Genomic DNA, 23302 nt, shown 5'->3' on the forward strand with positions numbered 1-23302 from the left:
CCCCGCGGGGCTCGGCCGAGGGGCTGCCGGGCGATGGCAGCGACCGCCACAACAACAACAATAACAAAAAGAAAGGAGGAAGCTCCGTCTTACAGCCTCACCTCTCCTCCTCCCCGCCAGCTCCCGGTGCCGAGAGCTGGCACTGAGGAATCGAAGCGAACTGGTGTGTGTGTAGTGGCAGTGGCGCTCAGGGTAATGATTACCGGCGTGCGGGTAATGATTGCAGCTGCCTCTGCCCGTGTCAGTGCGGTCCCCCACCCTCTCGCACAGGCGTGAGGCTCTTTTCCTGTTTCACCCGATGTATTTATTGTGGCGGTTCTGATGGAGCCACAGAGACAGAACCCGGTTTCAAAAGTCGTCGCCTTCCTGTCTAGCCAGGTGATTTTCCCGGTATTTAAAGCAGAGAGGTGTGATAGACAAAAGCTGTGTGACAGCTTCCCGCGTGTATTTGTGGCTGTAGAAGGCGTCTTCACCGAGTTGTTCGTGTCTTTCTCTAGGAAATGCTTCAAAAGCTGTAGTAACCTTAGTAAGGTGAACGGCCGCGTTGACTAAAATTGCGACTGGGCGTGAGCTACACAGCAATTCAGCAGAGCTGAAGTTTGGTGAAACTGTGTTGCTGCTTCACTTGTCCATCCTATTTAGGAGCAGGTATGGACATGGAATAAAAAGTCACAGTGTGTGAGAAAACAATTGCGAAGTGCTGAAATAGCGCTGGTAATTTTTAAGTTGTGTTTTTGAGACGGGACTGTGGAAACGTTGAGATCTGCACATGTGCAGACTTTTGAGGCAGAATATTCATGATCAAGGAGTTGTAATTTTGTGTATTGTCATTGCTGCAGTACTTGGTGGGGGGTTTTTTTTGACTAATAGAATAGAAATTAAGATGGTTTCAGTAATTACCTTCAGGGTCTTAATTTTCTACTATTTCTTGTTTGCATGTTTGACTTTATATAGTGTTCTTTTTACCTTCTTAGCTGTGTGTGTTGGTTTGTTTTTTTTTTTTGGTTTTTTTTTTTTTAATCGCTAGTCTTTATGATATACTTCTATTTATAAAATCAAGGGCTTAAAGTAGGTGGTGGTCAAATTAAATCACACTTATTTACAGACATATTTCAGGCATATGTTGTATGGTGATCTTGATATAAACCTAGTCTGGTTTTGGGAAAGCTTTACAGTATCTTATGAATTTATTATTACACTACTGTGCATACATTTTAATTTTAGTAACACCCTTATCGTTTTAATTCCCCTTGAATGTTTCGGATTTTGCTATTTTGTTTTTCTATGTAATTATTCTTTGCTCTGGATGAGTAAAATGGGAGATTATTTTACTAATTTGAAGCTGTATTCCTTTAATTTTAAGCTGTTTTTAGCCATCAGTATTTCTGTACATGTGGCAAGGCAAAGCATGTATATTAGGCAAAACTAATTTTATATGTAACCTTGGAATACACAAAGATGATTCCAGACAAAGCTCTCCTTGTGTCCACAGCCTTCCTGTAAGGAATACTGAAGAATCCTCAAAGAGGATGCTGACTTCTTCCACGTCCCTCTATCTGCTCTTTCTAGAAACAATCCCCAGCATTTTTTTGTTTGTGGTGATGGCAAGGGAGGGTCGATGAGCAGTTCTGGTTTTGAGTAGCTGCTGTTCCCGGTGCAGCGTGGCATATCTGTAAGGCAGGAGGTGCTGGGAGGGGCGTTCCTTTGTTATGTTGACACTTAAATCGCACTGACTGGTGTATTCTCCTCCAGGAATTTTGTGTGATTGAAGGGATTCCTTCAGACGAGGAATATTTTCTCCAGCTGTCTTCCTGCGCTGTTAGCCTATGTACAGAAATTAATTGCTTGCAAGATCTCTGCTGTGCGTATGCCTTTTAGGAAGCCCTTGGATTGATTGTGACTTGGCTGTGGCTTTCTAGAAAAGCTTGTTTCTGCTGGAGCAGCGTGTGTGTGGCAGTCCTGGCTTGTCACCGTGCGAGCTGGCAGCTGCTGACCTGTGTCCGGCACCCGTGAGATGGGTGGATGTAGGTGTTTGCATGTGGGCACGGTGCTTATGCATGGTAATTGAATTTGGGCTGTCAAAGCATCTTCTGCATGTTTGCAATAAGGATCACGTTCTGCGGTCCCCTCTTGACAAGGCTGAGGAAGCCCAGTGAATAACAAAGCTCTGTTTTGGGAAGGTTTAGTATAGTAGCAAGAAAATTAAACTGCCTTTGAGAGACCTCAGTGGTTCCAAAATACCACTGTGGAGAATTTGGGTGGGTGCTGGGAAGGAGCTGCGTCTCTCTAAGGAGCAGGTTCGCCTTTGTGTCTGAGGGAAGATGAAAACTTCTCAGCCTGGGAGGGGAGGACAGTGTTGTCCCTTCCCATGTGACACCACAGGAATGGCTGTCCCTGGTGCCCACCTTGCCCCTGCCCTCCTCAGAACCTGGGTTTGGGGTGTCTGTGCTGTTCCTGGGGCAGGAAAAGCTGGTGCCATACCCTCATGTCCAGCTGCCATACCTTCCCGTTTAGCATGGCCAGTGGCATTTCCCACCGAGAACACTTTGAGGCTCATTGCTTTTGGTTTTATTTTTCAGTGGATGCTCTTTTAATTGAAGCCTTGCTTTCTGTTCTGTCGTCGTAATACCTTGTATTTATTTTAACTGTATGCAAGTTCATCTCAGAGGAGATATTTCTTCCTCTGACTTTTTGGTGGGTTTGTGTGTGTGTGAGAGGGCTGGGGAGGACAGAGCAGTGAAGATTAAAAAGCTAGTTACAACTGATGGTACAGATAGAAAGAACTCTGGTTTTTCGTGGGAACCGTACTGGCTGACCTAGTCCGCTCTGTTTGATACAGTGGTCTTGCTGTATTACAAAATGGACCGGGATAAAATGTAACAGGTTGTTATAATAAGCATGGTAATGTTTGCAGTATTAGCCATTGACCTTAATTTGCTTGTTTTTTGCTGCATTGCTTTGCCTTGACTCTGTTGTGAAAGACACATCACGTACTATTATAAATCTGGGAATTCTCCAACACAAATTTGGTTCAATAAAGACATTTTCAATATACCGAGGATGAAAAGGGAATTTTAATTACTAAGATTTTTTTCCATCATTAACATCCAGGTAATGTATCTTTTGTATAGAAATTATGGACAGTTTATAATTTCTTTTAAAAAGTAAGTTTGTGCCGCGTGGTAATTTTAGACTGTTTTAAGATTGTCGCAGTTTAAGAAGTACTTTATCTGTATTGCTGTACAAGAGAAATGAGAAAACAGAGCCCATCAAATAATTGCAGACACGCTGACTGGTGTGAGGATATATTAAGAGGCTGTGAATTGGTGTAGATAAATATTAGGATGTACGGTCAAAGAACTTCTTAAAACAATCTGGCTTGCCTGTATACTTGGTTGTTTTAGTATTGTTTTACCATTAAGGTGTACACGTTGGAAAAATAAAAAGGAATTACTTGAGTTTATTAGTTTGCTTTTTGCTTTCTCTACAAAAGCGGAGTCTGTTCTCAGAGTGGATGTACATTAGATCCTGGTTTGCATGCCTGCCTCCCTTTCTGTCTCAACCAGAGCTGGAGAGCTTTTTTTTCTTTTTTTTTTCTTTTTTTCTTTCTTTTTTTTTTTTTTGCCACAGGAAAGTATGTACCCGTTTTTTCTATTATTATTTTTTAGCCCAGTTGAAAGTTTGCTGCTGTGTGTTAGTGGTGGTGGGGTTTTGCCGAGAGGAGCAGCCCTGGGGATGGAGCTGTGCCCCAGCCCAGTTGCTCTCTTGTGAGACATAAGGCTGGTGCTCGCATTAAATTGGTTGTAGCTTGCTCTCACCTTTGCTGTGCTAATCCTCTGCGTGCTTTTGTGCCCAAGGACGCTTTATATTCTAAGTATGAGCAAGAGGTACGGTGTGATCCAGCAGACAGTATTTCCATGGAGCCCTGTTGATCCCGTAGATATTGTATCCGGTTCAGTGGACCTGCCTGCCCTGTGCTCGGAGGCTTTTTGTTATGCATGCATCCTAATTGTTCTTTCTCTCGGCTTTGTGCGCAGACTGAAGGGGCTGTGCACCAATGCAAATAGCCTTTCTAATACCTTCCGCATTTGCATTATAATGGCTGCATAAATATTGCAGCACATCTCAATTCACTCACTGCTTTGACTGCTGGGCTTTAAAATAGGTTCTTTCTGTAGCACAGATCTTCGCGGTTGGTATTGCTTTGGAGAGGGGTTCTGAAGTGCATCCTTATTAAATAGTGAGGCTTGTTTGTGATGAGGTGCAATTTTAACTTAGCCATGTTCTAGTCTCCCACTCCTTTCAGCCCACAGGTTGATACATGCACTTTGAGGCAAAAAAAAATCGAGCTTGAGCAGTTTTTCACCAACTATTTCTAAACTCACTATATTTGGGGTTGCAAAACATGTTTGCTTGAGATTTCGTTTTGCATTAATTCCAGAAGTCCTATGGATGCCTGTGAGAATATTTTCTACATAAGGAATGTGGAACATTGTGCCACCGTTGTTTTGGTGCTGAAACATTTGTTGACTTATTCAAAGTGTCGATACAGGGATGTGACTGAAAGCAGACACTCTTTTTGGGAACTAGTGGCAGATTGCCATCACCTATCTCTCAAAAGTTTGCTTTACAGAGTTGTTAAAAAGAACAGTGATTAGTATCACGTACTTGACTCTTAGTGATTAATAGATGCATAGAGACTTTTTAATATCATCAGAGAATGCCAGCTTTTCTTGTGGCTATAGACTTGTCATTAATGTAATGTATCAAATTTTGGGAAGGGTAGTACATGAAACTATTACTTATATTTTTTGGCTAATCCATTTTAATCCTAGGGTTCACTCTGTTTTATGTGGTTTAGTGTATCAAAACTGCAGCAAGAAAGGTATGTTTTAAATCAAATGTTAGTTTGTTTTTTTTTAATATAGCTGATGCTGGTAGATTGTCACTCTTCCACTTGTTTGCACGTATTAAAGCAGTATGAGTTATTCAGGTTAAGGATATGCAGAATGAGCTTGTTGTAGGAATTAAAATTACAAAAACTGTTTTCTGAAAGTGAGTGATAGTATTGCAGGAATCCTAAATTTACTTAGGACTTCTATATGATGATTGATGATTCACTTACATATGAATTATTCTTCATAGTGCTGCAAACAACATATGTATTATTATAATACAGTACTTTTAACACTTATCCTGTAAAAAAATTGTGTCTATTAGAAGTTTAGAATAACTGTTTATAGTGATGGGCATGAAAATGCAAGGTTAAATAATGTTATGTGAAAGCATAAAAATAATCTTGAAACCCCAATACCTGTGAACACTAAGCTGTAGTGTATCTATGCTCCATGTACAGATATATATGGATTTTAATTATTTCTTAGCTATTACAGATAATGTTGGTTTAGTACATTAAAAATATGGCAAAACTACTTTAGGATTTGCTGTTGTATTTATACCTGTGCTTTCAGTGTCTCCATCCTCATAGAAATTAGTATTAAATCAGAAATTTAAGAGTTGTTTCATGACAGGTTTGAATGGTCAGAGCAATCCATTGGTCTGGCATGTTGTTTTGACTGGGTAGAAAAGTAAGTGTATTTATTACTTTTATGAAGAAATACCTGACTGGCAGCCAAAACAACCAGGGCCTGATATTTGTTTGTAGCTGAGGTGCAGCAATGATCGTGGGGAGTCGAACTTTTCTCTTTTCCTTTCTCTTGCCTGTGTCCCAGCCATTTAAAATCTTGGCAAATAGGGGATTTTGCTTTCTCTTTGTTATGAGGCTTCTGTCCTGTGACTGCCAGTAGTGGTAGTCTGTGTAATTGTAGCACGTGAACTGTCCACTCTCCTATATAATAAGATTTCTGACTGTTGTAATTTTTTTGATGCTGTAAATCATAATCTGTTTTGTAATACACAGCATTAATCGTGGTTATCGGGAATTGTCCTGGGAGGAAATACTCCTGTTGTGTCAAAGTGCTTAGAGCAGAAAAAAAAGTGCTCTTTTTTACTGTTTCTTAGCTGTTGCATCTATTTTTTTTTTTAAACAAAAGAAGGCTATTCAGTGTGTCACAACTTAAAGCTTATATTGCACACTAGTGAAGGTTGTAGTTAGGCTGTAGGTAATTAGCTAAAGCTCTTGTACAGTGAACTGCAGGTGCTGAGTAAAGTACATTGTGCCATGGAAAAGTTCCGACTCTTAGCTTCAGTCTTATTGCTTTGTTTGTGTTAGACCTAATCTAGCACTATTCCATCCTCATTAAAAAAACCCAAAACACCTTGTAATCTCTCTCAGTGCTTCTCTCCCAACTCAACACTCCCAAACAACCTGCAGTTGTCCAAGGCAAAGATATAATTGAGCGATCATTATTCTCTTCATTAGATGAGAAGCTGTGTTTCTAAAATTGTGGTGTTAGAGTTTTGTGCTCTGTTATATTCCCCTTCCCCCTCCACTGCAGAAAAGCAGAACTGTGCATTTCTTTTAATTACAAGGGATAACTGCACAGCCAGGAGTCTTTTGCAGATTGCTGCAAATACTAACTCCTGTTTAGAAGCGTGTAGTTACACGGAGTCACTGTATGTAGCGGAGAGAAAATGACTTCACTAGCAAACTATATGTCTCCTGGAGGCATCAGGTGGCTTAATATGTAAACAAAAGTCCACTGCAGTCAAAAATAGATCTTTATAAAAAGAAATAGTGCACAAAAGTGACCTCCTAAACAAGGAAGTGAAGGGCTAACAGAGAATTCATCTGTGTAGTCCTGCAAAATGCTGATCATAGCAGAATATGAAGGATTTACCATGAAAACCCATTTTGTTGTTGCTTCTGATGTAGCACTAAGAGTATATGACTTAAAAATGGTTCATGTAGAGAAATGATTGTACAATCAAAGGGTTTGAAGCCAAGCATATATAATATGCATCATTTGGAATGATTTGCACAAATTTCTTACTGAAGGGATGTATGGGTTAAATGAAGCTTCAGCTCAAATGTTCTTGTTAATATGTTAAATCTGTGGCAATTACTTTTCTAATAGTTCTTCAAATCTAATGGCTATTGTTAAGTACTTACAAAACCAAAAATACTACTTATTAAAGATAATTTTATAATACTAGCAGTTGCATAAGCTTTATTGAATTTAAAATTCTAGATTTCATGAAAAGGGAAATTCATATTAGTAAATAGAACAAATGAATACCTGGGAACTTGTTTTTGTGCAGCAGATTTTGTTTTGGTAAGTCTGTCCAGGTCTCTTGAACTCTCTGACACTGTGCAGATGATCACAGCTTTCAGGTAATCGTATTTGTTTTTCATGGTGGGCTACATATTTGCTTTTTGGAATATTCAAAAAATTGTTTGGCAGCTTTCTTTATAGCACATTCTGTGTGGCAGGCCTAGCTAGGAGGGAACAAAAGTTTAAATATTATACCTATGAGTTGTAAATCAGAATTTAAATACAAAAAAGATAGATTGTGTGTCTCCCTGCCATGATTTCATCCATAAATTTATTTTCTGTGGTTTAGGTCATCATTAGGGACATCTTTACAGTAGTAATTTATCTTTTCTCCATAAGAATTCTTCAGATAAATGCTGGCAGTTGTTATTGCATTTAGACTGTATCCTGTCTTGTCTTCTAAAACTTATCTCTTTACAGTGCAGCTCTTTGGAGAAGCCTTAAGTCATACCCAGATATCGAGGTTTCATTTACATGCTCTCACTGTAGTATCATATTTTCTTCTTCTAAACTGAGATGCTGTTTATTGAACCAATTAGCTTCTGGGTGCAAGCCAGAACTTTCTCCTGAAATGAGAATTAATGAACAAACAGATTCCAGTGGAAGGGTTGCTGTTCTCACTGGGCAGTGACAATTAATGTGTGACATGGACACGGTTCCTGTCCTGTCGTCTCAGTGCCCGTGTGTGTCTGGGTCTGTACTCGGCCTGCCAAAATCCATGGGGTAAACTTCTGAGTATAGATCACAATGTTCACATCACATATTTGATGGTATGTCTGTCTTGGGTTGTTTTTGAAACCATTCCAGCTCTTCTGTAGTCAGCAGATGGGATGCATACGCCTTCATTAACAAGCAGTTAACTCCGCTGGTAGGACTGAATTTTCATCATGCTCCGGGTCTCTGACTTGGCTCTTTCTGCATTCCAGCTCCCACTGTTTGTTCTGCTGTCTCTAAGAAGAAATCGACAGGAGCATTACATGCTCCTGCCCTCCTGTGGTAACAAAAACCCAAATGTTTTTCTCAAAATCAGATTGTGTAAAAATAAAAGATAGAGAGAGGAGAACAAGGAACTAGTTTTTCTCTTCTGGAGCAGCTGCTCACATCTCCAGGTGTACATTTGCCTTTGGTGAGGTGTTCTGCTTCAGAAGCCCTGAGAAAATCATAGTTATTTCTGAATTTGCTGTTGCAGTACCAAAAAGACCTTGTAGTCTTTTATAGTCCTGAGTAAACTTTCTTGCCTTTGTATGTGATGTGCACTATCGCTGTTTCATTAGAGAAATTAAGGCACAAATTGCAGGGGAGATTTTTACCAGCAGCTGTGGCAGTGGGACAGCTCTGCCTTCCCTCCTGTGAGTCAGTGGGAGCTGAAACCCTGTCCTGGGATGTGGCATGGAGATGCCAAGCTCACCATGGTTGAGGGACAGAGGTGGATCCCAACCCCAGACTCCTCACTCCTCCCAGCCAGGTGGAAGGTGGAGCAAGGCAAATGGGCACAAAACCATGGCTGCAGCGAGATCTTTGTTGGCTGTGGGGACCATGGAGAGTAGCGTGTTGCATCTTTGAATGTGCAGTGTGGTAACAAGTAAGTCATGTGGCCTGAAAGGATCCTGAAATGGTTGTAGTCTATATGTGACCTCTTATTTCTTAATGATCCTCTGTATTGATAATACTAAAAGAAAGGTGCTCTCAACTTCAAAGCTTGTGGTGTATATGAACTATGGACATACACCCTCAGTCTCTGTAGGCAAATCTTTGTGTTCTCAACCTGTAAAGTCTTGGAATGAAAAATCTGTGTTTGTCACAGATTTCAGTCCTGTGATTTTCAGTGTCTACTGAAACTGGTTTGTTTTGTTTTTTCTGCTTAAACCTGCTTTATGTTAGCAGTGAGACTTCCACAGTTTGCACACTGTTAGTTCTTTGGTCCAGCTTGCTCTCTGTCTTTCAGAAGCATTTAATATAAGCTGATCATTGTATACCATGATAATCTTAAAGTATGCTCTAGAGCTGCTTCTACTGATTTCCATGTTGCTTTGCACTTTTACAACGTGATTTTTGCTCCCTATTCATCTTTGAAGCTACATAATTAATAGTTGGAATATCTTCTGACAAAAATAAATGGTCCAGAATAATTTTTTTTTTTTTAATCTTGGCTGTAAATGTCTTATTTTGTGACATGGAAACAAGTTAATACAAGGCAAAAGGGTGTACAGAGCATGAAAGCTACTCATTGCTACTGCTTGTCTGTATTGCCTTATCCTGAGGTAAGATGAAGTATCCTGCTTCCATTCATCCTAATGCACACTTTCAGGTATGTATGCATGCCTGAACTTTTTCCAAGTAACTGGTATGCTTCCATCATTGAATTACTCTGTTTGCAAGTCTAGAGGTATTAAAGTTTTCCAATAAAAGTAGGGGGAGAGAGCGTGGAATGTTTGTACATGAGCGTAACTTTCAAGTTGCTGTTTCTAAATTCTAGAGATTAATAATAATTTGAACTTTCTCGTGTACTTTTCCAGTGATAGAGCCACTGCTCACTTGTATGTCATGTGAGCAAAATGTTCTTGCTTGGGTTGTATGTGGCTGTAAAAGCTCATGGACTGCATTTCAAGTCATCTAGGTGCAGAGTATAGAATTACTGCTGAGACTCCTTAAATTCCTTCCAAGAGTTAAGTTTTCTTTCCTGTCTAAACAACTTTCTCATGTAGTGGAGGGTGAGATGGGCAACAGCTCTGGATATATCTTATGATTTTTAAAATTCATTAAAATTGTAAATTCAGTGTTGTATAGCCTGGTTTACAACTAAGAGACTAGGAACTAAGGAACTAATTAACAAATTTTCTTATGTGGGATTCCACTTTGATGGCTCTTCCGTAAGTATTTGAGGTGTGTGTATATATTAATCCACTACAAATGTGCTGTTCTTCAGTTACCAAAAGTAAATGGGCAGAACCTGATTAATAGAATAGAATTAATTATGCTGAAAATAATCTCTTCACCAGTTTTTGACCACTTTTCAGGTAGTTACTCCAAAATAAAGTTTTTATTGATGCATTATAGAGATGATTAGTCCAGAATCACAGCACTTAGGATTTGTTTGGCTTCTCATTTTCCTTGCTGCCAGAACTCTTTAATTACCAGCTAGTGAGCACTGTAAGTTATCTTGTCAGTCAGATGTGGGAGGCTGGTTGTATGGCCTTTTTCTGACCTCCTGTGATCATGGGCACTTTCTGTCCAAGGCTACTGTTTGGTTTTGATTATTAGTATCATTATTAATGTGCAGCTTTTACCACTGCCTACTGCTTGCTACCAAATGTAAATAAAATATCCCAGCTTGAATAGCAATGACAAATGAAAGCTGAAACAGGTGATCACAGAGCAGAGTAATTAGCTAGTGCAAAGAAGTGGTTCTTTTAGGTCAAGCTTTTCATTTGCCTTTAAGGGTCACTTTTCAGTACGAGATGCTCTGATATGCTGACATAATTGTTATTATGGTTTTATAATTATATCTGCATATATATATATATATATATATATATATTTTGTACACCTTGTGAAGTTTACCAAACTCACTTGTGGATCACTCCCAATTTTGTTTTGGAACTTCTGGTGACAGCTAGTGGCGCTTGAATTAAGTAATGTGGCTTTCATACAAACCTCCTAATATTTGAAACAGTATCTAGAAATAATAAATAACAAATTGAGAGCTCCTGATGATAATACAGATGAGGAAGAAATTTTAACTGGAACAGATGGTATTTTTTCAGCCTAATTTGGATTTTCTGTGTTATCTCTCTTTTTATTTAACATTCAGTCTTTTGTATCTCAATTAGCAACTTCATTTATTGTATATGCAGGCATGACTAATGTGTTGGAGCATGCAGGGCAGCATGGCTTGGAAGCAGGCCACAGGCCAGAGCTGCCTTGCAGAGAGCAATGATGTGCTTCCTTTTTTTCTAAAGGACAGGGGGAAGGGCTATTTGGGCAGTAAATACCTTGACACTGAAATTTTTCTTAGATAGCACTTTGTAGTCCCATCTAGCCATAATAGTATCATGGCTAAAGGATGGAGGGCATAGACAATTTTCTAGCACATTCCTACAGTTTTGGTGTGTCTATAAATATGAGAAGAAGTGGAAGCATAGAAGCATCACTTGAAGATACCACATTGTTCTGGAGAGAGATGAAGAGCTCCTGAATCAAAATAATAATTTATTGATAAATGCTAGAAGTAGGAATGAGATGGTACCATGTAAGATCATGCTGTAATGCAGCCCGCAGTGATGAGTCTGAGTGTTGGCAGGGATCATCTGGTCTGGATTTAGTGGTAGTGTTGCTCTGTAAAATAAGCTAAAAGTTGGTTGTGAGAAAAATGAGCAGTGAAATAGTATCATCAGCACAGATCTGACATGAGGAATTTAGAGGACAGCATACAGTGTGTCAAAACCAGAGGCTGTGGTTAAAACCTTTTTCTCAGTCATGTTTTTAACTGGTAGTCCTCACAAGCATGGATCAAATTGAGCCTTAAAAAGCAAGAATCATTTAAAATTAAAATTTCCTTCTTTGCATCATGTCTGAATCTGATCCCCATAGGATGCTGATCTAGTGTGATTTTATGTGTATATTCGTTTTTAAGAAATTGATAATTCATGTTTATAGCATTTAAGTGTGCTTTAATACTAAGCCAGTACTGGCAGTTGTCAGACTAGTTACACTACTAAGAATTACAGAAGCTTTTGGGTTGGTAGGAATTTGTGCTGTACACACAGTGATATTCAGCTCTTCAAATTACAACTTCTCCTCCTCCTGTTCGAAGAATTAATGTCAGAGAATGTAAGAAGGGGAGGAATGAGGAATTGTGGAGGAGAGAAGCTGCCCCTGTTTGCACAACCGTATGTCCAAGAATCACAGGAGCTGGGGGCTGGTGAGGAGGAGGTTTCCTCAGACACGTGCTGATCCTTTAGTCCCAGATAGGAATAAAAGACTGGATGTAACTGGGCTTTTTCTTGCCTTGCAGTAAAGGGAGGGATGGAGCAAGGCTTGTGATGGGGTGGAGGAACAGCTCTGGCATGTTGTGCCTTGCTGGGAGGGTGGCACTGGCCCTCTTGCAGGGGTCGCAGCAGTTCAGGTCCTGCTCCATACATCCATAGCCATACATACATAGCCAGTTCTGATGCCCTGCCTGTCTGTCTGCTGCTGCTCTTTGGTTATTCCTGTACATTTTCAGAGTTCCTTGCAGCCTGTACCCAGCACTCCTGTCTCACTTCAGGTACGTGCTGGTGGTTTTCATCTCCCTTTTACCTGTACTGGTGTTTTTCTCGTCCTTCGTGTTTTCCTTGGAAGTGTCACTCCTGTGATTTTTTTCTTCCTTCCTCACTATTTTGAGAGTGCTTGAGTGAAAAAGGAACAAATGAGTAGCAAGTATTAGTTAAAATCACTTAATCAACTTCTTAAACTATTTTTTATTTATTTTTTTTTTAGAATTTCAGGTACAGTGTTTCTACATTGTTTCAGTTTCTTCTTATTCTTTCTGTTCAGGAGCTCTGTTCTCACATCTTCAGATATTTTCCTAGTATTCTCATACTGTTCATATATATATATAGTATCCTCATTTTGAACATATTGTTCTGGAGCATATTGTCATACTAAAATTTGTTCAGTCCTTCAAGTTAATTTGTGAGGCTGTGTATTTTTTCTGAGTGCTTTCTGCGTATGTCTAATATGTTTTGGATCACACTTGGTTTGAAAAGGACTCACTGTCTTTCTATCTGAGTTGGCTCAATCTGTGCAACTCATGTGAATGTCACTTAGGTCGTTGAAATACCCTCTCCTGCCCTGTGCATTAGTGCAAAAATTAAGGCTCCATCAGTTTGTTGAGCTGTTTGTTGGATGTTGGGTTATGGTCACTCTGCAAGGAGCTGAGAGCATCCTCACCTCTGGCAGGCCAGAGAGGAGCAGATGTGGGCAGTCCCAATGCAGGGAATTGCCTGTTCTCAGCTTGCAAGGTTTAGTGTAATCCTCTGGTCCGTTTATTCAGTGGGAACAGATTCTGCAAGGCACAAATATCTGGGGACCAGCAGGCCCAGTGAGACATAGTTGTACCTGAGCTGCTGTAAAGGTTGCATTTTAAATGTTCACAAACAGACAGTTTCTTGCTGAATTATGTAGACATTTATGACATCTGTTGTCTGTCTGAAACAATGGGCAGTAAGGTGCAAAAATGTCACTCAGTATAAATAGGCATATAGTACAATTTTGATTTTAATTTTGTTAGGATAGTGATATGAACTTCAGTGTAGCTCTAAGCTAGCCTGCTTATTCATCAGTTTTTTCAGATTTCCATTATCTTGTTTAATTTTTTTGGAAAGTGGTGAGGTAAAAGGTATTGTTGCAATACTTACACGATGTTGTTTTATTCAGATTGCATCTAATTTTTTTCCATGACATTTTTCAGGTTAGCACTGCTGCTACTTTCTACTTTGGCAATACAGGAGCCTTTCAAGTGTGCTAGGAGTCTATCACTGAGCTGATTTTTGACAAGCAGAAATCATGTTTTTCACTGTTTCTAGGAAAAATGTAATTGAAGACTTTTTTTTTTTTAAGAAAAGAAAAGACTGCCTCATCTGAACAGATTTTGAAGAATCTGCTTGGAAGGGATTTTCTTTTTACTTTTTTTTTCTTTTGAAGGAAAACATCTTGTTCCTGTGAAAGGACTCAATTTATCATGTGCTTTCCAGAATTGTTAGTATATGTGAAATAATCTTGTAATCTGGCTCAAAGTTAGGAGCAGAATAGTATTCAGTGCTGGGGCTGAGGGTGTTTTGTGCATCAGGCTCTGTGACAGTGGGGCTGAGGATGAGGAGTATTCATGGTAGGTCTGGACATTTCATGGTTCTTCACAGGAAGGTGGACAGAGCTTTATTTCTCATCCTTGTTCGTTTCACTTTTATCTGCTATCCTGGGAATCTCTGGGATCACCTTGGGATTCTGTAAGAATGTGGATGAACTTACAATAAATTCAAATGCTGTCATTTTTGGGTTTTTTGTAATTCTAATGCATAATGTTGAGTGGGGAAGAAAACATGTAAAAAGCTAAATAAAAATACACTTAAGAAGTTATGAAAATGAGGTTTTCAATATAAGGCAATCTGACTTAGGTAGGTGTGAATGAGATGGCTTCTAGTGCTGTAGGTGACCATACTTGTCAGTGTGTGTTTAATGCCTCTCCACTCACTACATACTTCTGCCATCTCCAAGACCCCTTCTCCACACAGTGTGTAGGAGCAGAAGTGGTGCCTGTTGACTGATCATTTTCTCAGCATTTTTATGTCTGTGATACTCTTATGTAGAACTTCTTATCAGCTGGTTCTTGCCCATCACCTGTGCCTGCAGGCCTCCTGTCCTTATTCTTGCTCCAGTTCCTGCCTGTTTCTCAGCTTTTTCCTCCAAGTGGCTGCTGTGACCCAGAGGAAGATGGGGGGGGGACAGTAGGAAGGTGCCTCAGCTGGAAGGAAAGACCTGTTTGGCCCCTCTGGGTTTGACTTGCTCTGTGGGGATGCCTTGTATCAGAAGCTGTTGGTGTTGAGGAGGTGAAGCCTGCTCAGTCTGTATGAAATACTCAGAGCTTTGTTGCCAGAGGAACTCCTTGTAGTTTTCTTATTAGACTTTGAGTGGCCAGGAGTGAATATGTGGTGAAATTCACTGTGGCACCAGACACTATAATAGATTTGAAGTCCCTAATCTAAACTAAAAATGCCATAGTTATGATATTGGTGTTAATTTCTTCAACTTGAACAAATCAATGTGCTTTAACCAGCTGTTAGTCTTGCCTTATCTCTCCTTTTCTCTCTATTCTTGTGTTCTCTTAAGGCCCCTCTCTCCAACCCCAAACCAACTTAAAAAAACATGAGGGTTGGCAGGCAGATGCTGGTAAATGTCAGCTTTTACAGATCGATGTGATTGAAGAAGCCTTTGCCAAAGAGCACTGGCTGTGCACAGGGCTACCTGAATCACCTATGGAATGCATCTATTTGTTTCAATAGTACTTCTCTGCTTTATGTCATTGTGTTTAATTCTGTTATGCTCAATGGGGGAGAGCAGTTGAAAGCTTTGAAAGAGGCTTGGGAGCAATTCTGTTTTTCATCACCTCCTCAGGGTGTATAATGAGCCTATATTTCCATGGTGCCGTTAATTTGTGAAGTTCCCCAAGGTATATCTGAGTTGCTTTGGCTTCTCCAGCTGTGGCTGAGCATCATTTCAAGCAGTGGTGCAGGAACATGGAATCCATTGGAATGTGGTAATCTGCTTAACCACATACAGTAATGCAGCATAAGAAGGTGAGGACAGGGAGAGAATAATGCAAAATCCAGTTGAAACTGAGTGGGCAGAATGCAATTAACCTCAGAAGTGTAGCAGTTAAAACTGAGATTCCAGCTGGAGTAGGTACACAATACAGGAAAAATACCATTTTTCTTTCACAGTTTCTAGTTCTTGCATCTGAGTATTTTAATGGCAGAAGTGGTTGGTCACATCATGTTTAGGCAAATGATTGCTGGAGAAAAGAGTATTTTAACTTATCTAGTTAGCTGAAACACAGCAATTTCTTTGTCCTCATGATAGATAGATAGATAGATTAACCTGGCCTGAATCAGTTTGCTTTCACCAGGTAAGATGCATTCATCTGAAAGAGCTGGATTACAAAACCAAAAAAAAAAAAATTCACTGGAAAGAGCATTACTTAAGCAGTAATGGGGGAAGATGTAGTAGGGTTATTTTGACTTTTCATTCAGAATAGTCTATATTTTGGTTTCCTGTAATATTTCAATATATAACGTAAACTTTTGGAAAAATATGCCATCATAAAGAAACAACTTCAGCTGATCATTGTCCAGTTTTCAAATAAATTGTATTTAATTTAGTTGTAATGAAGCAGAAATGAACACTTAGATTGAGCTAATTTGATGTTGATTGTGGTTATCTTTTCTGTGGGAAGAATGCTAATCTGTTCAAGGAGCTAGTTATTTTCTAAGAACTGGTAAGATCCAAAATATGTTAATGATTTTAAAGGTGAGGAGATGTGTAATTGAAACTCGTGGGTAAAGTATTTTTTTGGACTTTGACAGACATTTCTCTGTCTTCCAAACTCACAACATTAGTTGAAAAGTAAATGTTACTGCAGATTTCCTTTTCAGTGCATTAGTTATATTTAAACTAGGTGTTCAATTAAACAAATATATCTAGGCTTTTGTTGTCTTAACTGAAGATAAAGAACTGCAAATAATTTTAGCTAAAAACAATTAAAAAATTGAAGAGAGGCTAGATACTGTTCACTGCTGAGCTGCAATAATGTGGTTATTGTGGCTTTGTCTGCTAGAACATAGAAGGTGTAAAGAGTCATCTCTCCTTTTCATGTACAGAATTGTGTTAAAAACACATTTTAAGTTGTTTTTTAAATGGTTGTTTTCAGTGTTTTATTTTAGCATAGTGTTTGTCTGCAAAAGAATGCAGTGACTTATAGTCACTAATTATGGTCAGAAAATTTGAGGGACTGAGAATCATCCAGCACTGAACATTGTGAAATAGTCATAATTATTACAGAAAAGCATGTTGAAGAAGGTGAGCAAACTTACTGTGTCAAATTCAGAGATAAATAAATGGAGAACTGCTACAAAAAACAAGGTTTTTGGTAGATAATTCTGTGTTACTGTTAGGGGCCAGGGTGGGATGCTACCATATGTAGTAGTTGAGCAATTTTTTGTTTAGCTGTGATGGGGTTTTGTCCCAGTTTCTGTAGCATCAGCATAACTTAATTTGTTGATAATATAGATAATTAGTAAATAATGTTGCTTTGTGTGTTTACTTTCTCACTTGCTCGTCATTCATGTTTAGTCTCATTTTTAGTAGGTTTTGTTTTGATAAATTGTTTTTATTGCTTAGAGGAAATAATGAATGAATGAAAAATACCTAATGCTGGTTTGTAGTTTGTACATCACCTTTGGTGGGACCTGTTCCATTTTCTGTCAAATTTGTAACAGAACACTGTGTTTCTTCCTTTGTTTATGGGAGCTGTTAAGGGATCAGAATGGTTGTGTCTGGATGCTGTGTAGTGGTAATAGTGAAAGGTTGTTTTATACTGGAAATTTAATTTTTGCAACAAGTGGGTGATCATTGTTCAAAGAAGGGTATTGGGTAGGTTGGGAGCACTTGCTCTTGCAGAAGGTTGTATGCCACTGTAGACAGAGAAGTTGTATTGCCACAAAAACAGGAACTAGTTTTTCTAGACTAGTGTATCTATTTAGAATGACTCTTTTAAGAGAAATTAGAACCTGCACTAAATCCTGGAAATTAGTTTCATCTAGAAAGTTAGGATTTTCAAATTTCATGTATTATGCAGGATTACACTGCCTGCTGATACAGTGAGTTGCCATGGAAATGGAGACATGCTGCTGAAAAGGTACATGCTGGGGGCCACACATGCAGAAAGTACCTTATTACATATTAAAATAAGCTGCTGCATGGAGTTAGCAGAATTCTTTGCTCTTGCAGTCTATTTCTAAAAAAACATGTAATGATATTTTATAACTCGGTAAAAAAACTAGTGGGTTTTGTTCCTACAAAGGAGAAGAAGAGAGAGTACTTCATAAAAATAATATTGGAGTGCACAGAATGAATCACAGTATGCATATTTTTGTCCTTGCTAGGTGAGTTCAAAGGCAGGGCATAAGAGATTATTTCTACCTCCTAGGAACTTAAGGCGTAGGTGACTTTCTGTCTGCATAGGTGACTTTCTGTCTGCCTTGTGTGGAGCCTTTTTATCCTGACTGCTTTGGACTTTGGTACGTGATCTGGCACTTGGTGCAGGGAAGTACTGCCAGAGAGCAGCAAAGCTGGTGACCAGGGAGTGAGAAGATGGATTCCAAAGCTTCTAACTCAGCAGTGGTGTCCATGTGCCTGCCTGTTTGCCCTGGAAGGGCACAGTTGTGTCAGAAGCTGGGATGGGATAGCCTGGGAGATCTACCTGGTTCTGCAAGTGCACAATGATCAACCTTCAAAACCTTTAGAAACTCATTTGCTTACTTATAGTAACTCCAGGTGTAATTGCATATCGGTTTGTAATTAGCTGCCTATAGTTACAGATGTGCTTGCAGATTTAAGACACCACAAGTGAAGCATAAGGAAGCCTTTAGAGATGATCTAAATGGAGTTGTTGCTGCCTTGGACTGACGTTTGCTCAGTTATTCCCTTGACCCCCAGGTTTTGCTCGAATGCGAGGCTGGGTTATGCTTGGCTGGTTGGCAGCCATGGAAGCAGCAAACAGTCAGGATGGTGTTGGCTGCAGTCCTGTGGCAGATGAAGATGTTCTAAAGGGCTGTCAGGGCCCAAGCCTCCTCCTTTCCCAGCTCCACAGGCCCAGGCTGTGCCCACAGTGAACAAGCCGCTCCCTCAGTATGAGAGGGGATTAGGGTGAAAGCTGTGCCACATCCTGGGGTGTTGAAATCAGGCTAAATGGGTAGTTTGTGAACTACCATCTGCTGGCCATCCACTTACAGGACTGAGACAGATTTAATGGTCAATCTTCTCTATTGAGCAAGCCTACCAGGATAGCTGGCACAACAAACTGTGACAATATTGCCCTGCTGCCGTTGTGCACCTTGTTCTCTGGAATAACAGGTTTCTTCCCAAAGAAGAGAAGCTGTCTAGCTGGCATATTTCAGGAGCACTGCTTTTGTTGAGATGGATGAGGTGGTTTTTGATCTTGGGTGGACTGATAGCTGGTTGTTCCTTTGCTATCTCCATACCTCTGAATGAGGTTTTGTGTTTAGAGGAGCTGTGCAACCGCTGGTGACTGATTCAGCAGTTTGCTCCCAGCTGGTCCGTGGTGGCTGCAGTGGCAGAACTGAAATGCACTTATGCAGATGAAAGCTCTGTAGGTCAGATGTTTGAAGCTAGCAAATTGTAGGAGAGAATGTGCTTTGTTTGCAAGTGACTCGTTGGCTTAAGCTATTTGGTTTTCCAAATGAAAGAAGTGACTGGTTGTTGGGGTTTTACTGGGTTGGCTTTATTTTTTTTTTTCTTTTTTTTTTGCATATGTGGTATGGAGAATGGAAATTCATTGTAGCCACTTGGGCTAAGCTTTAAATTTCATCCATTGCTTATTGATGTGTTCATCTTTGTGGTGTACTGGAGTACAAAATGTTTTTGATGTATCCCATGCTGCTCTAATTAAAAGGTAAATACTTTTAACAAGGTAGATTTTTTTTTTTAGTGTGTGTTTGTTTGTGCAGAGGTGTTGCTGCAATTACCAGATAGCATTTGAACTCTGCCTTGTTGTTAAGAATCACTTACGGCTGACTAATCAGAAATACCTAGATCAGAATTGCAATCTCAGAACATTTTATTTATTATGTAGTAGTAGAATAATTGTCTGCTTACTCCAGAGTGTCAAATATGAGCTGATTCCTTATTTTGTCAGCTTGTTTAATATTCGGAATGATCCTCTGCTGTTATTTAGGTTGAAAATCCCTAGCTGTGGTGTGGATTAAATTTAATACAAACACAGAATGAAGAGAAAAATCATTCCTATTGTGATAAGGAGTTCTACGCATAGTAAAATATTTCTTTTCAAATGCAGGCCTGTATGTCTCTTGCTACATTAAAGAAGTAAAATTCTGTTACAGTTGAGTGTATTGTTACACTTCAGTGAAAATGATGCCTTGGATATTATGTGCTTAGAATAGCAGAAATGTTTATGGATTGAAGTGCCTGTTTTGGCTACTGAAACACAGAAGGGGAGCCAGTAAAGGGTTTAGGTGGAGCTGTAAAGTGACCATTTTGTAAGATGACGTGCCACGATGATTTTCCTTTGGCAGAGAAGATCACTGTTGGTTAGCCTCATCGCTGGAGAGGGAAATGTTTCAGCTGTGGGAGACTCTTTTATTCCATTTAACAATTTCTTCTTCAAGCCATCTCTGTGAACTCACAGGAAACTTTCATATAATTGCAAGTCACAAGACTCTGGAACGCATCCTCTGGGAAGTGAGGGGCTGCTGAGAGTAATTCATGCAGGGAACAGCCTTCTTCTTGGGGGTCCCACTGCTTTGCAGTAGTGGGTAGGAGACAGTTAAGGCTTTTACAACCTTACTTGAATAGCAGTTGGCTGAAATCCTTTATCTCAATCTTCATATTGTGTTAGATAGTGACCAGGAAACATTGGTATTTATATTGCCAAATTGCAGTGATTAGTGTATTGTTATTCCTAGAACTGCAGAATGTTCCTACATTGCCACTCTTTTAATAAAGCACTTATTGCGTAAATGTTTTAGGTGGTATTGCTCAGAAAAACTGGAATCTCTTTTCAATTACTTGTACATATTTTAAAAAAAAATCATTGAAATATACAAGGTAAATGTGTTCCTCTTTTGCAGACAGTAAATAAGGTGATATAGTTCAGGCTGAAGTTGCTTCTGTTTCTGAAGTTTCATCAGTTACAGATGACAGAAAAAACGAAATGCATCTGGTTTATGTTCACCAGACATCAGGAGGAGTGAATCAAAACTCTGAAGTTGGTTATTTATAGCTATTTACAAATATTTTACTTAAAAAAAAAATCAGAACAGGGAAGAGATTATTTTTCTTAACTTCTCTTAAAGTTTGTTTTCCCTCACATACTGTGCCAAGCAAGAGTCTTATTAAATTTTCCAAGTTCTCCAGGACATAATAGTTAAATGTTTTTATGTCAATTAATATTGACAGGAAGTCAGTTTGAACAGCATTGGAAAATGGAAGTAGTTGGCAGAACTAGCTAATTTCACTGAGTTTCCTTTTGCTAAAAATATCTCTAAAAGAAGCTCTCCTTTTGAGATACAATGAATGCTTGTTTGACTGTAGTTTAGAATTGATGGTGACTCTTGTCCTTTAACCAAAAGGGCTTGAAAAATATGCATAACCTTTTGAAACATATTTAACTTCCTTTATAGTATATGTAATTATACCCATGTTCACCAGAAGTTTACATACGTGTTTGTGAGTAACCCCATCAGCTTGAATGATCTGCAATAGCGACTGTGTAGAACAGCTTATGAGAAGTTGAGCATTTAATTTCTTTCTAGGTACAATTAAGGTTTTTGCTAACAAAGACAGTGAAATGCTTGCAGATTATTTGGAGCACTTGCTCTGCTGAGCTGCTCTCTGCAGCACTAATCTCCAGCAGACTTTCATTTCTGAAGCTCTTTTCTAGACCTCCTCCAGCTGCTGTGCACATAAGAAATGAAACAAATCTCTTGGTGGGTCCTAAATTTGATTAAATTGAAAGCTCAAGAGAGCAGTGGCCCTTTTGAGTATTTCGCGCTTCGGAGACTCAGGAGGAGCAGTAGCTGTTCTGGCACTGCTACACTCTCTTTTCTGTGTATTATCTGAATTCAGAAACTGTGTTCTTGATTCTTTGTGTTACTGTTTCATAATGAAAACATGTTGTCAAGCCTTTCGAGCTCCCACCCTTTAGTCAGCTGTGTTTTCGCATTGGGAGTCATTGCATTTCCTATTACTGGCGTTTTACAAGCGTGTAGATTATACATTGCTGAGGAGAAGTTTTAAATATAATCTGGTGAGGTTAGTAATCTTGAGGAGAGGTCAAATTAATGGATGGTGTAAAAGCTGTGTGGCAATCTTAAGGATACAGTAAAGGACTGGCTTATGATGCTTTAAAAAACTCAGCAGTGCAAAAAATTTCCAAGTTAAAAACTGTTTTTGCTTGCTGCTGCTAGCATTCAGCCACGGTCCACTACAACAGAGTTGTCCAAAATTGCTGGAGGCAATTTTGGGCTTCTTTTTGGGGGGAGGACTTTTTATTTTATTTTATGTTTTTATATTACAGTGTTTGTAGCACACTTGGTGATGCTGCAGCAGTAATGAATCAGGGTGAAGGACTGGAAGGCACCTCCTGAGGCAGGTTCTCTTTCAAGTGTTGTCACTAAACATTTGGATTTGCAGCTAGGGTAAAGCATCTTGTCCTTCTGGTCATCTTTAAATAGATTTTCTTTACTTTTTAAAAAACTATAAATGAATATACATATATATATAGAGAGAGAGAGAGCATAGTGTGCAGCTTTGTATTCTCCATGTACATTTTTGTATTTGAAGGTAAGTATACACAGCATGACCACAGTTAAAAATGTTTACTTGAGCTTTGCTAAAAAATGTTTGTATTTATAGTACTTGCTGATGGCTTAAGTATGCAAAATATTATTTAATTGATATTGATTACAGGCTTTATTAACTTGTGCAGAAGTTGGAATGCCAGGACAGTGACACAGCTCCTGTGGAGGTTTAAAGAGTATTTAAACAAGGTGGCTGGGAAACAAGGGACCTTTCTTCAGTAGTTGCATATCAAAGCTAAAAGGTGGATGAATATGGAGATGTGAAATTATTGTTGCCATTGATTGTTTATTTTTCTTTCACAAAGATACATTCAAAAATCTCTCCATGTTACTCAGAACCATGAAGTTCTTGGGCATGTCATGTGTTTTGAATTGAAACATGAAGAAGAGTGACTTTCCATGATTTATGATTTTGTAAAAATGTAAATGGATCACTGTAGGTTTCAGACATCTGTTCACTTATTAGGATGCATTGTAGTCATTGAGGGGGAAAATTCAAGATATGATAAAGATATATTATGTCTTACTCCCTAGAGAAGTTCCTTCATAATTTTGCTTATCTTGAAGCATAATATATTATTTCTTCTGGGCTTTTGGCTGACTTTTTGATAGGTATATTTAAAAAATCTTTGTGCTTAGTTCTTCAAAGCACATGAAGCTGGTAAGAACGTTCTGCTCCACATTAAGAGCAGAGACCTGTGGTTTTGAGCTGGTCAGAAGAGAGATCTCAAGGCACAGTGTTTGTGTTACTGTTGCATATTAGATTTTACTGTAGATTGAACTGAGATTCTTTTGTGCTGAAAGAATAAGCCTGTACGGGTTTGTTTGTAGAGGCAGGCATTTAAAATTATAGCAGATATTTATTGGCTGATTGGGCATTGAGGGAAGAGGGAATATTCATGTTGATGACCAGGG

At 39.1% G+C, this 23302-nt stretch overlaps 1 protein-coding gene across 2 annotated transcripts in view; it reads left to right on the forward strand.

Moving 5' to 3' along the window:
* Positions 1-296: 296 nt before the first annotated feature.
* SHOC2 (SHOC2 leucine rich repeat scaffold protein) overlaps positions 297-23302 on the forward strand; it is a 63347-nt gene continuing 40341 nt past the window's right edge. Inside the window, exon 1 of one of the 2 annotated variants that reach the window (XM_033515558.1) lies at positions 297-378. The gene's annotated coding sequence lies outside the window, so the exon portion shown is untranslated. Of the gene's footprint in view, positions 379-510; positions 649-23302 lie in introns of those variants that run through there. The other variant, XM_015632828.3, reaches the window with a different exon arrangement.

This window comes from Parus major, chromosome 6 (assembly GCF_001522545.3).
Source record: "Parus major isolate Abel chromosome 6, Parus_major1.1, whole genome shotgun sequence".
Lineage (NCBI taxonomy): Eukaryota > Metazoa > Chordata > Aves > Passeriformes > Paridae > Parus > Parus major.